The 14,104-nt window shown below is 40.8% G+C and overlaps 1 protein-coding gene across 4 annotated transcripts in view; it reads left to right on the forward strand.

The window, feature by feature from the left end:
* Positions 1-758: 758 nt before the first annotated feature.
* sbno2b (strawberry notch homolog 2b) overlaps positions 759-14,104 on the forward strand; it is a 121,737-nt gene continuing 108,391 nt past the window's right edge. For all 4 annotated transcript variants that reach the window (XM_078424130.1, XM_078424132.1, XM_078424131.1 and 1 more), the window contains exon 1: positions 759-874. The gene's annotated coding sequence lies outside the window, so the exon portion shown is untranslated. The remainder of the gene's footprint in view (positions 875-14,104) is intronic.

Here is a 14,104-nt window from a genome sequence, read left to right on the forward strand (position 1 = left end):
ATTTTCTCCACCGGCGGGGGCTTCAATGTCGGGAGCCCCGACCGCCCTGACGTGGCAACTCCAACAGCCTGACCGCGGGAGAAGACGGCAGGGAAGAGAAAAAGACATTCTGGCCTTCCATCACAGTGAGGAGGTGACTGGAGGAGACTCACTGTGATGGATGTTTCTTTTTGTTTGGTGTTGGTTTATGATTGTATGTGTTATTGCATTTTTATTGATTATTCTTATTGGTCTTATTGTTCAACTGCGGGTAATTTTTCATTTCACTGCACATTTATGTGTATGTGACAAATAAATGACTATTGGGCGGCACGGTAGCGCAGCAGTAGAGTTGCTGCTTTACAGCGAATGCAGCGCCGGAGACTCAGGTTCGATCCTGACTACGGGTGCTGCACTGTAAGGAGTTTGTACGTTCTCCCCGTGACCTGCGTGGGTTTTCTCCGAGATCTTCGGTTTCCTCCCACACTCCAAAGACGTACAGGTATGTAGGTTAATTGGCTGGGTAAATGTAAAAAAAATAAAAATTGTCCCTAGTGGGTGTAGGATAGTGTTAATGTACGGGGATCACTGGGCGGCACGGACTTGGAGGGCCGAAAAGGCCTGTTTCCGGCTGTATAGATATGATATGATATGATATGATATTGACTATTGATTGACCTGTTGATCGCTGCACGTCAACGTCACACCTGGACGTCAGGCCGGCCCGGGCCCGTGACGTCACGCGGCGGAAACGGCGCGCGCAGAGAGGAGAGGGGGGGGGGAGATGGTGGAGAAACAGGAAGCGGAGGCTTGGAGCAGTCGGGGCATCAACACCGCGCGCCCCATGGATTAACGCTCCCGGACCCCCGCCTGGGCTCCCCCTCTTCTCGCACAGGTCGGTCCCCTCAACCTTTGGAGTGGGGAGGCGAAAGGGACGGCGGCGCGGTAGCGGAGGGAAGGGAAGGGACGGGAAGGGCAGAAGAGAAGGGCGAGGCGAGGCTGGTTCCCGAGCCGGCTGCCCCGTCACTCGAGCCCCAGGCTCTGTAGGCCTCTCTGTCTTCAACCTCTCTCTCTTCGCCTTCCCCGTGAGGAAGTTCGCGCGCCCTCCAGTGTGTCCAGTGCGGCAACAAATGGCTGGGTAACGTTGGATAAGGGACGAGTTTGGGACGGGTTCGGCAGTTGCGAAACTACGCGTTAAAGTTTTTATTTCGTCTTCTAAGTTGAGCCTGAGGGGAGTGATATCATCGGGATGCGCTGTCAAGGATCCGAGGCTATTGTGAAACCGTCCGGGTTTTTTGCTGTGGGACAGACAATACGCGCCAGTTCCTCCTGTTTGCAGCTTTTGGGGAAAAAAGGAAAAAGTTTCTTTCCTTTAGCCGAGTTGCGTTTTGATGCAATTCTACCAAAAGCGTGTTTTATTTAATACTCCGGGCGAGTCAGTTTACAAATGTTTTTCAAGTTGCATTTGACGGGTGCTCGCTCGGTCCCTGATTCTTTGTTGTAACTTTTGTTTCCGCTTATCGGCTTCGCATCAACTTGGGTGGGAGCGATTCTGGGTTAGCATACAAGTTTAGGTGGGGCCTAAGGGGGTGTTAGATGTTAACTGTAGTAATTCAATGTTCATACCCTTGAATTGTAAGCTTATCAAGTCGAATATGATACGGTGCTGTTCCTCCAGTTTGCATCTGTCCTCTTTCTGTGGAGGAGGCCTATGACAGAACGATGGGAATGGGAAGAAAAGTTAAAATAGTTATCAACAGGGAGATCCGGTAGCACTTTGTGGACTGAACAAGCGTTTGGTGAAACGGTTGCCATGTTTACGCATGGGCTCGCTGGTGTACAGGAGGCAACATCAGGAGCGTGAAATGCTATACAAGAGGTTAGAGGAGATTCACGTGAACCTCTGTCTCACCTGGAATGACTGCAGGTGTTCCTGGATGGTGATGAGTGAGGAGTTAAAAGGGATGGGTGTTGCATCTCTTATGGTTGCAGTGGGAAGTACCAGGAGAGGGATGGTGTGGTTTGGGTGGGAAGGGATGAGTGAACCAATGAGATGCGGTGGGAACAGTCTCTGTAGAAGGCAGACAGGGATGGAGAAGGGAGGATGTGTTTAGTGGTGGGATCACATTGGCGATGATGGGAATGTCAGAATGATGTGTTTGGCGTGGAGGTTGTTGGGATGAAATGTGAGGACTAGGGGATCCCTATCTTTGTTTTGTCTTGTAGGGAGGGGAGGGGGGGGGGGTGTTGGTGGCAGTAGTGAGATCAGAAGATGGGACACACTATGGTTGAGGGGTCCATCTATGACAGGGAGATTTATTACCAATCCGAGTTTCACTTGGCTTTTTTCATGTCAGTACTACATTGCCTTCAGGGAACCCATTCTGCAAAATTTATATGCAGTACACACCTACTATTTCCATTTCCTTCCTATTCCTCTGAAAGGATTTGATATAAAGGGAGTCTATAAATTTGTGACCTCCAATGAAGGCACATCTGACGTGCTGTCTTGTTTGTATTAGGCATGCAATGTTCTGAAACAAATCTGACCATATGTGCCAGCTGACCTCCCATTGAAATACCACAAGGCCTTTTAAGTCGACACTGTCGACATTAGATCTTGCCAAGTAGGGAAATCTTGTGAAGGCACTCATTCAACCAACATTTTGCAATTCTAATAAAATAATAAGATTGAGTTTGCGCAAGTGTAAAATAAATGCAATTACATTTATATTTGTCTGACCTATTTTCTCCAGGGAAAATCTTGACTAGCTCTCCTTTGAAGTACCCAGAACACACACATATTCATCTCGTACAATTTAGCGTCTTGAGTGTTTTTGTTTGGGGTTTAAAGTCTACTAATTTTTTTTTCCTTTAACAACTCAATTATTTTTCTGAAGCCCTCCTATAAATTCTGCCTTAGATAGACACAAATGCTGGAGAAACTCAGCGGGACAGGCAGCATATCTGGAGAGAAGGAATGGGTGACGTTTCGGGTTTCAGGTCGAGCCGCAACATCTCCCATTCCTTCTCTCCAGAGATGCTGCCTGGCCTGCTGAGTTACTCCAGCATTTTGTGTCTATTTTCAATTTAAACCAACATCTGCAGTTCCTACACATAATAAAATCAGCCTGTTACATTGAACTAATAGAACCATTAATTTCTTATATGTAATTTCTACCCAGTGAAAAGAATTTAATCTAAAATGTTTGTCCTACTAACCATTGGAATTAGTCCCATAATGGTGACCAGTGTTTGAACATTTATCACTGTATAAGCAGTCCTCTTTAAAAATTAAAACTGTTATTAAAAACTATTGTTGTTCTTTACAGAGGTAGGGGGTGAGGAGGGCCGAGGGACAATTGAGTAGTTCTCTTGGAGAACTGATAGTTGCACAGTAGGAATATGATTGCCTTTGCTGTAAGATTCTAAATATTGATATTCAACAGTAGAATATATTTGAGGATGATGTGTGAATATAAAATCAATAGAGAATTTGGCTTTGTTCCTTATCATTAATTGTACTCTTTATCTTTGTCAGTCTTGCATTCTTGGAAGTGTCAACATCAGTCCATTGACAAGGCCATGCTGCAGCATCTTCCTTTTTTTCTTCAAGTTTTCAAATCAAGCCAGGAAGTTCTGACCCTTGGCTGCCTCTAGCAGTTTTGAAGGCCGTATAATGCTTATTGTAAATAATGTGTGGTTTAGAGGCTCTCTGTGGTCGTTCCCACCCTTCCTCCTGATTTTGGTAACTTTGTATGTGTCTCGGAATTACGTGTTACCTCATTGGCACAGATTATATGGGTGGGGTTAACATTGATTATTATCGCTTTAATTAACAGATTTTGTTGGGCTTGATGTCACATTAAGTTATTGGTGGCAGTCAATTGAAACTAATAGGAAAATCATTACATTTTAACTATGTAAAAATGTGATCCAACAGTGTTAAGACCTTTAAATCTCTAATAGTCATAGAGTATTATGAAATATGCCACTTCAGCCCAACTTGTCCATGACAACCAAGATGCCCCATCGAAGATAGTCCTATTTGGACAATATTCCTCTAAACCTTTTGAATGGCCTACTCCTGCACCTATTTTTCTAAACGTCTTAAATGTTATTGCACCTGATTCAATTACTTTTTCTGGCAGCCTGTTCCATATACCCACCACCCTTTGAATTGAAAAAGTTGCCCCTTTGTTGCCTACTTTATATCGATTAATTATTTATTTTACTTTAAACCTTTACCCTAGTTCTTGATTCCACTATACTGCGTAAACAATTCCATGCTAATCCCCTCATGATTTTATCCACCTCCATAAGATCACTCCTCTATCTCCTGTGCTCCATAGTCTTAGCCTATCCAACCTCTCTCAATAGCTCAACCTCTTGAATCCTGGCAACATCCACATAAATCTTCTCTGCACCATTTCCAGCTTAATGGCATCTTTCCTATGGCAGGATGACCAAAACTGAGCACAGTGTGTTGTACAAGTAACATGACATCTCAACTTCTATACTCCCTGACCGACGAAGGCCAACGTACCAAAAGCGGTCTTCACCAACCTATTTACCTGCGATACCACTTTCAGGGAACTATGTACTTGTATTCCTAGATCCCTCTGCTCTACATCACTCCCCAGGGCCCGACCATTCACTGTGAAGGTTCTGCCCTGATTTAACTTCCCAAAATGCAGCACCTCAAATCTGAATTAATGTCTGTTAGTCATTTATCTGTCTACTTGCCTCGCTGATCAAGATCCCGCTATTCTTGATAACCATCTTCATTGTCTACGATACCACCTATTTTAGGTGGGTTTGAAATGACACTTTTTTTTGGCAGTTGAGCCATGATAAAAATTTATAAGAAAAGTTGTGTAGGAAATGGAAAATATCATTTGCAAAATTGTGAACTGACTTTGTATGAAAGCAACTCAGTTATTACTTTTCTCCTGCATTGTGTAATATAAGTAGAGCTTACATGAAAATTGCTTCTGAAGAAAAGTGGTTCCATATTTCTTCACACACCTCGGGTGCAGTCTGAACCACTGAGTTCTTCCAGTCTCTAGCTTTTTGCACTTGGTTAAAAAACCCTGTTGCTATTATAACCGTAAATGCAGAAAGATGGTGTGTGTTAAAAAAAACATTTTGGAAGATTGCACACCTGCTATTAGTACTGTTCTACAACACCAAGTTTCATTTCATTTTCCTTGAAGTCCAGAGTACTGCAGATAAGCCAACTCTGTACTTTCTAATATAGGATGTGGTATGCTGAGTGAAAAGAATACAATGATACAACGGGATAGTTCTTGTCAACATGGGACTATATTCATGTGGCGGAAGAGGGGGAGTATTCTGCATTAGGTTTATTATGTTTGAAATGGTGCTACCTTCCTAGAAAGTCTTAAATTTATCATGTACATTTGTATTTTGTTTGATGGATCTCTCAAGAAGCTGGGGCAAGGTTGTGGAATACAGTCATCTTTGTTTTCTCACTAATTCTCAACGAGTGTCTTAGTTTTCAACAGTATGATCTGTCAGTAATGTGCTACCACCCTTGAATGTATACTTCAGTTCAGAATGGATTTTGATTCCTTAACCATTTTTTGGAGATCCGGGTCCTGGAGAAAGCCAAACTGATGTGGGAAGTAGGTGCGTGTGGGATGGAGGGAATGGGAGTATGGAGAAATGAGAACTGGTACAATCTTCATGGTTCACTGTATCATTATTTCTCAGTTTTAATTGCTGACTTTTTAGTGCAGCAGACATATCCATTTGCAGCTGAGTCATGATGGGTTATTTTCATTTTATACTTCATTGCTAGTACCCATTCCATTTATTCTACTTTGTTTCTCTTCAATTTAAATTTGTGCTCCAGAAGTAAAAGGAGGGAGTCTTACAGTACTGATTTTTCATGCCGCTGTGAATCCAGCAAATAGTTGAAAGACAGGTGTTTAAATATTGAAGTGTGTGAAGTCAAATAAAAGAATGCCTTGAAGTTGTGATATGTGGACTAAGAAGCTAACTCGTTAATCTCTGTGAATGTTCCAAGTGTGTTTTCTCTCGTTTACAAAATAAATTGAGTTTGTTAATTTGACACCAATTGCCAAAACACAGTTCAGTGAAGTTTGTAAAGAGGGGTGACGGAATTTCAATTAAAGGATTCATTAAAATATCGCTAATTGTAGTTTTATTTGTGGTTTTATGGTAATACTATGCCTTGGCATCAAAATCTCTCAGTTGTTGAATCCAATGCTTTCACATCACCTAGCTACGTTATTATGTTAAATTCTTTAAACCTTGTGCTATTGTCCAATGCTATTCTTGAACAATTTGTATGCTGTAGAACAATATAGCATAAGAACTGGCCCTTGGCATTGTATGTTGTGTTTAAAAAAGTGTTTTAGTTCCAGGCACTGATCACCTTAAAAATAAAACTTGTCCCACGCATCTCCTTTAAACTTTGTCCCTCTCACCTTAAAATTGAACTGAAAACACAAACTAAATTTGATATTATTGTTCATATTTAAAAAGGAAGTAAATAAATTCAAATTTGTCAGTGACATCTGACACTTAGTGATGTTTGTTTTTTATTGATATCCAATCAGCAAAGCATTCTAAGATTATTTAAATATTTATTTCTTCCAGTTTAGAAAACTAGATGGAAATGATTTTTGTTGGCAAACAATTGCAATGATTGTAGTTGCATTCCAGTAGCTTTGTACTTAGCAGTTTGTGTGTTGGCTGTAAAGCATGTGTTGGCAAGTTGCTCAACCAATGCAGCTGAGCTTGAACTTGTCCATCTTTGCAATCATTTGTGCAGGTCACCAAACAGTGGGCAAAAGCAGGAACAGTGGCCTTTTTAACACATGGAGACATACTACCATCCTGTTTGTCTCCCAAATAAGATTGCTTAACCCATAGCAACCAGAATCCAACTTTAATCCATCCATTGGGTTTCGCTGCTTGGGCTATTGTGACCTTTCTAAATGATTTAACTTGGAGATATCCCAAACTTGCTGAACTCCACTTCACAGAGGGATGTGTTTATATGTTTGACGATCTATAAATGTTATATTAGTCACTTGCTGCATGTTGGTAGTTTCACTTCATGGGATGATCAAAGATTTTTTCTCCACCCACCCAACATGTTTCGTTCTAATAATAAACTTTATGTTTAGAATTTTGCTGTTCTAACTGCCTTTGGAGGGAAGGTGACTGGGCAGTGGCCCAGTTGTTTAACTTGTGTGTTTTACATATATCAAAAGTGGAACTTCAAGACCTTTAATTCTTGGGCATAACTGTTCATGCATTTTATTTATGATAGAAAAAACTGACAGTTTTGTCATCAATTTCATTGAATTAAGATGTTATGAAGTAAACATCCACAGAATAAATTGAATAGTCAACTGATTGGCCAGCTAGGGATTACAAGTGTAATGTTTCTTTGTTCTTTACTACTTCACCCCCCACCACCAACCTTTGCATGACTGCCCCCAGACATTTTAAGATATTTTCTGCAGGAATTATTGTTTTTGTCAACAAAACTTACAAGAATATCTATTTGTTAGCAACTGAGATTCAGTGTACACCTGTCAAATTGTTTTAAAACAGGATAGCACAATTTTAACTTTTGTGTAAGAAGTGATGTCGCATCCATGACTCGAGCATCAATGGGCGAGAAAGCTTCCAGTTTCTTATGTAATAACTTGGTTTTCAGCTGGGGCAACAAAGGCAATGGAATAGACTTCTCAATCTAATTCCACACATCCATTCATATCTGTTTGAAGGACAGAATACATTTGCAGCATGAAAATGAAATAGTTTGCAAGTGCACTATACATACCTTCCTACAGGAATAATAGTTATTTGGATGAGATACAGATAACCCATACATCATGGGGGAAAGGGGGGATTATGTTTCTAGGAAAGTCTGTGTTCATTTTCCGTAATGTGGAGCTGCATCATTTGTCCATGTTTTAAGCAGCGCAGGTTAAAAAAAAAGTTGTTTTAATTTTTACCCGTATAATTCTATGAGAATTGATTTTATTTTATATCTCAAACGTTTAAGCAGTAACTTGTAAATTCTGCAAGGGAGAATTTCGGTGAGTGACAGTCCCCCTAGTCCTTACCTTTTACCCCATCAGCTGTCATATACAAAACATAATCCTCTGATATTTTTGCCACCTTCAATGGGATCCCACCACTAGTCACATCCATAAACACTTTACTTCCCCTTCCCATTCCCACACTGATCTTTCGGTCCTAGGCCTCCTCCATTGTCAGAGTGAGGCTAAACGAAAACTGAAGGAACAGCATCTCGTATTTCACTTGGACAACTTACAACCCAGGGTTATGAATATTAATTTCTTTAACTTCAAGTAACCCCTGCATTCCCTCTCTCTCCACCCCTCCCCCACCCAAGTCTTTTGTTATCACCTAACTGCAGCTACCAATGACCTGTTTCCTTTATCATTGTTACTTTTTTGCATATCTTTAATTCATTTGTTCTATATGTCTCTACATCATCGTTTATATCTCTCATTCCCCTTTCCCATGACTTTCAGACTGAAGAAGGGTCTCGACCCGAAACATCACCTATTCCTTCTCTCCAAAGATACTCCATATACCGATGAGTTACTCCAGCATTTTGTGTCTATCTTCGGTTTAAACCAGTATCTGCAATTCTTTGCTACATATTTCATACGCACATGGCTATAATGCAGGGGTTGCAATCTGTGGTCATGTTAGTTTCATATTAATGGAGGACTAGAGTTTCATTATTCAAAGTCAGATTCAGTTTATTTTAAAAAATGTTGTTGGGATTAATTACAAAACCAGCTGAGAAGTTAATTGCTTAAGGATGTCCAGGTAATGCACCACGCTGATTTACATGGGTCAAAGGCTTGCTTCATCATTAGTGCTTACAACAAGCTCGTGTTTCAGTCTTTTGAGATTGGACCCTTGCTGCCAGTCATGAAAACAAAGTGTGATTACATGACATGGTGGCTCATGTCATAGGAGCTGAGTGAGGATTGCTCCTGTTTCAATTTTCTTTGCTTAAAAATCAGATTCCAGAATTGAGTTATACTTTGCACATGGTTTTTGAAGTCAAATTGTGGTTTTGCATAGATTAAACCAACATTAAGTAGCATACACTTCCTAAAAAGATTACATTATTTGATAATATGCTCTTTTTTCATCAAATGAATGTTAGGTAATCTTGATAATTCTGAGGAGCCTGCATAAATGAGCCTGTCTTCTTGCATTTGAACAACCAAAGAAGTATCAAGGCCAAGCAGTTGATTACACTTCATTGATCGAAGTGTATTTTACTGTGTGTTGCCTAGGTATTGCAGCTCCATAGATTAAAAGAAGTGGATCTTAGTACCTTTTGAATTTGACAAAGGTTGTACTAGAATACATCTTCATGGATGCTTGTGGATTTAAGATTTTTAATGAGTTGAATATGACCCAGATAGAAAAAATATTGGAACATTTGAGCAGCCACTGGTGGTCTCTTCATAGAATTACTGCTAAGTCCACTGAATGTTTAGAAACATAGAAACATAGAAAATAGGTGCAGGAGTAGGCCATTCGGCCCTTCGAGCCTGCACCGCCATTCAATATGATCATGGCTGATCATCCAGCTCAGTAACCTGTACCTGCCTTCTCTCCATACCCCCTGATCCCTTTAGCCACAAGGGCCACATCTAACTCCCTCTTAAATATAGCCAATGAACTGGCCTCAACTACCTTCTGTGGCAGAGAATTCCACAGACTCACCACTCTCTGTGTGAAGAAATGTTTTCTCATCTCGGTCCTAAAAGACTTCCCCCTTATCCTTAAGCTGTGACCCCTGGTTCTGGACTTCCCCAACATCGGGAACAATCTTCCCGCATCTAGCCTCTCCAACCCCTTAAGAATTTTATATGTTTCTATAAGATCCCCCCTCAGTCTTCTAAATTCCAGCGAGTATAAGCCTAGTCTATCCAGTCTTTCTTCATATGAAAGTCCTGCCATCCCAGGGATGGTACAGTTTGGTACAGTTCCACCTATTTTTAGCAGAATATTGCAGACACGTGTAATTAAATTGTCAAGAATGTAGTACTTGCATATGTGGGGTGAGGGGGTGGTGGGTATATGGAATGACATGTCCATGGATTGGAAAGGTTTAGAGGGATAAGGGCCAACATAGGAGATTAGTGGGCAAAATTAGGGCACATGGTATTGGGGGTAGGGTACTGACATGGATAGAAAATTGGTTAACAGACAGAAAGCAAAGAGTGGGGATAAATGGGTCCCTTTCGGAATGGCAGGCAGTGACCAGTGGGGTACCGCAAGGTTCGGTGCTGGGACCCCAGCTATTTACGATATACATTAATGACTTAGACGAAGGGATTAAAAGTACCATTAGCAAATTTGCAGATGATACTAAGTTGGGAGGTAGTGTGAATTGTGAGGAAGATGCAATAAGGCTGCAGGGTGACCTGGACAGGTTGTGTGAGTGGGCGGATACATGGCAGATGCAGTTTAATGTAGATAAGTGTGAGGTTATTCACTTTGGAAGTAAGAATAGAAAGGCAGATTATTATCTGAATGGTGTCAAGTTAGGAGGAGGGGGAGTTCAACGAGATCTTGGTGTCCTAGTGCATCAGTCAATGAAAGGAAGCATGCAGGTTCAGCAGGCAGTGAAGAAAGCCAATGGAATGTTGGCCTTCGTAACAAGAGGAGTTGAGTATAGGAGCAAAGAGGTCCTTCTACAGTTGTACCGGGCCCTGGTGAGACCGCACCTGGAGTACTGTGTGCAGTTTTGGTCTCCAAATTTGAGGAAGGATATTCTTGCTATGGAGGGCGTGCAGCGTAGGTTCACTAGATTAATTCCCGGAATGGCGGGACTGTCGTATGTTGAAAGGCTGGAGCGATTGGGCTTGTATACACTGGAATTTAGAAGGATGAGGGGGGATCTTATTGAAACATATAAGATAATTAGGGGATTGGACACATTAGAGGCAGATAACATGTTCCCAATGTTGGGGGAGTCCAGAACAAGGGGCCACAGTTTGAGAATAAGGGGTAGGCCATTTAGAACGGAGATGAGGAAGAACTTTTTCAGTCAGAGGGTGGTGAAGGTGTGGAATTCTCTGCCTCAGAAGGCAGTGGGGGCCAGTTCGTTGGATGCTTTCAAGAGAGAGCTGGATAGAGCTCTTGAGGATAGCGGAGTGAGGGGGTATGGGGAGAAGGCAGGAACGGGGTACTGATTGATAGTGATCAGCCATGATCGCATTGAATGGCGGTGCTGGCTCGAAGGGCTGAATGGCCTACTCCTGCACCTATTGTCTATTGTCTATTGTCAAACGTGGGCAGGTAGGACTAGTGTAGATGGGGTGAAGGGCTGTTTCCATGCTGCATGGCATGTATCAGCAGCAAATGCCACTTTGGGCATTCTGTGTAATTCTATAGAGATCTTTCTTAAGCAGAGTTAAGTGTTCTCTCTTTTGAAGAAGGCAGGTGCACTACTTATCAATTTACAGATCACCTGAAAATTAGATTGGTTGAGCATTGCTTATCTTTTCTCCCCATCCCCTACAATTGAAGAAACCTTAATCTTGATGTTGACTGCCATCTTTGACAAATAAATGGGTTGTGGAAGTTCATTGCCAGATGTCTTCCTAACATTTTCTCTCGGTTCATTAACGTTTCGCCACCCTTGGTTTTTCCTTCTCATTTCTAGGCCATTTAAACCTAACCTTGTCACCACCTAATCGCTCCTCAATTTACCTTTGCCCATTTTCAGATTGCTCTTTAATTACACTGGTATCTAAATTGCATTACTGATCTTTATGTTGCAATACAAACAAGCCTTAGCAAACAAGCCTTAGCCTAAGCTCTGGAAACTAAAATTCAGATCAGTTAATGAATAAGTTTTCCAGTGCTGCAGCAGCCAATATAATGTGGAACGGATATTCAGAAGTTAATTTTCTGTTATTTCTTAGCCATGTCGAGTTGATCTCAAACCTTTTTGTAAGAGTAAAGCATGATAGAATTGGTAACATAACTATGCCAGCTTTGTTCAGAGATGATATAATGTTGTGGCAGTCATTTTCTCATGGTAATTTTTCCCTTTTGCAATGACATTTACTGCTATTTGCATATTTATCATAGTTCACAGGAATTACTGTTGTATACAGTATATAGCAAAAAGTTAATTAAGCTGCGCGAGTTCATTTTTGACATTTTGAACATCAAGAGCAGTAAATTGAAGTTTGAGTTTGAAATCTGTTGGGCAGTAACAATTTTATAACAAAACAGATTGCTTAAGTGTCAAAACTAAATATTCTAGTAAATTGTCACATTTAATTGACAGTAAAAGGAGAAACAATAAAAGCCTGGTCATTTTTCTGTGAAAAGTGATCAAAGGGTGTTGAATGTATTAAACTTCATGACTGTAAAATTAAATTTTGGGGGCGTAAAGAATGTTAGGCCGTAATTTTCTTCTTTCATGTCTATCATTCAAATGTTACATCACTGTCATCGTCCGTCCTGAAAAGGGCGCAAACTTCCGGCAACAATCAGTGGGAGCCTCACTTATACAGTAGACTACGGCGGTAGCAGAATTAGCTCAGGATACTTCCAGTTTCCAGCCCCGCCACGTAGATGCTTCTGCTATGGGGCCAGGCTGTAATTAACACTAATTATGAAAGGACACTTCCATGGAATGGATGAGCTGCCTATTTGAATCGGAAATATCAATCACCTCAGAATATTTTGCGACATGCATAGAATGTTCAGCAAAAAAAATGTTTGGCCCAAATCTTCTCTCAGCCCACTTATTCTACTCTATCAACATCCCAACTGGTCCTTTCAGTAGCAGTATAAAGATTAATTCCATACTTCTTTTTGACATGAGTCCACAATGCAGAAATGTTCAGAACTGGTAGTCTTTCAAAAATTAGCACATTAAGTTGTCAATTGAACTGTTTCTTGAGTTGGGTCTGGACCTCAATTTCTGATCAATGGAATGAATGCTTTGCTTTATATCTGGCAACATTGGTCCGAACCTGATGGACTGTGAAGTGGATGGCATAATTGGAAGAGTACTTTTATTTTGTGGCAGTAATAACTGTTATCTTAATAACCCTGATTGTAAATATTGATTGGACTCTTTCTAAAACTGCTTCAAATTCATATAACATTAAAATAGAAAGTCCTCTGGATTGGGCTGAATTTTTTTTCTAATGTTTTGCCTTCCCATTTGATTGAAGTACAGATTCCATGGACACTGTTAGTCTGGTTCATTATGCATGCATCTCGAGGCTTTGATAGACTTTAAACATCGAGGCATCTCAGTTCTGGCTTTGGTCAAAGAGCAGCTCTCTTAACTTAGACAATTAGATAGTAATAGGAATCGCAACAAATCTCTTTTGCTAGATAAGCTCGTTGTCATGCTGTCCTTTCTGCTCTAGCTAATATTTCATCTTAATAATTTAACTTCTGATAAATGTTAAATTTATCAAATTATATTTTGTGATTTGCCAACATTGATTGGCTCTGGTATCCCAAGGAAGGAATCTCAGGTTGGGTTCTCCATTCAATAGTGTGTGCTCCATTTGAGATTCTGAAGGGCAATAATGGAGGACTTGTAATGAAATGGAAAAGGACACCCTAATTAGTGACTTTGGGAAAGAGTTTGATTAATACCAGTTGGCAGTGCTGGGATTGGGGGACAATGCAAATGCAATCGAGATTTGTGCAGATAGTACTTACACAATTGAGTTGACACGAGCAGGAATTGTAGGGGTTAGAGTTGTTTAAAATTGGCAGTGAAGTATTAGGGAGCACATCCAAAGAAATGCGGTGGAATGAAGATCCAATTACTGAACCATTTTGCATGAGAATCCATGTGTTCCTCTCTGCGGACCTGGCTACTGGCTTCTATGCCTATGGTATCTATAATAATCTTGCACTACTGGCTGATTCCTGTCTATAAATCCTATTACTTTTTGTTGCTTGCAATGAACTTATGGAAAATCTTCTTTGCAGGCACTAGCACTGTGCAGCCCGTTAACATTTAATTTGTTTGTGTGGGTTGCAATTCACTGGTATTCCTTTTAAGTAGATATTA

Source organism: Rhinoraja longicauda, chromosome 28, assembly GCF_053455715.1.
Source record: "Rhinoraja longicauda isolate Sanriku21f chromosome 28, sRhiLon1.1, whole genome shotgun sequence".
NCBI classification, from domain to species: Eukaryota; Metazoa; Chordata; class Chondrichthyes; order Rajiformes; family Arhynchobatidae; genus Rhinoraja; species Rhinoraja longicauda.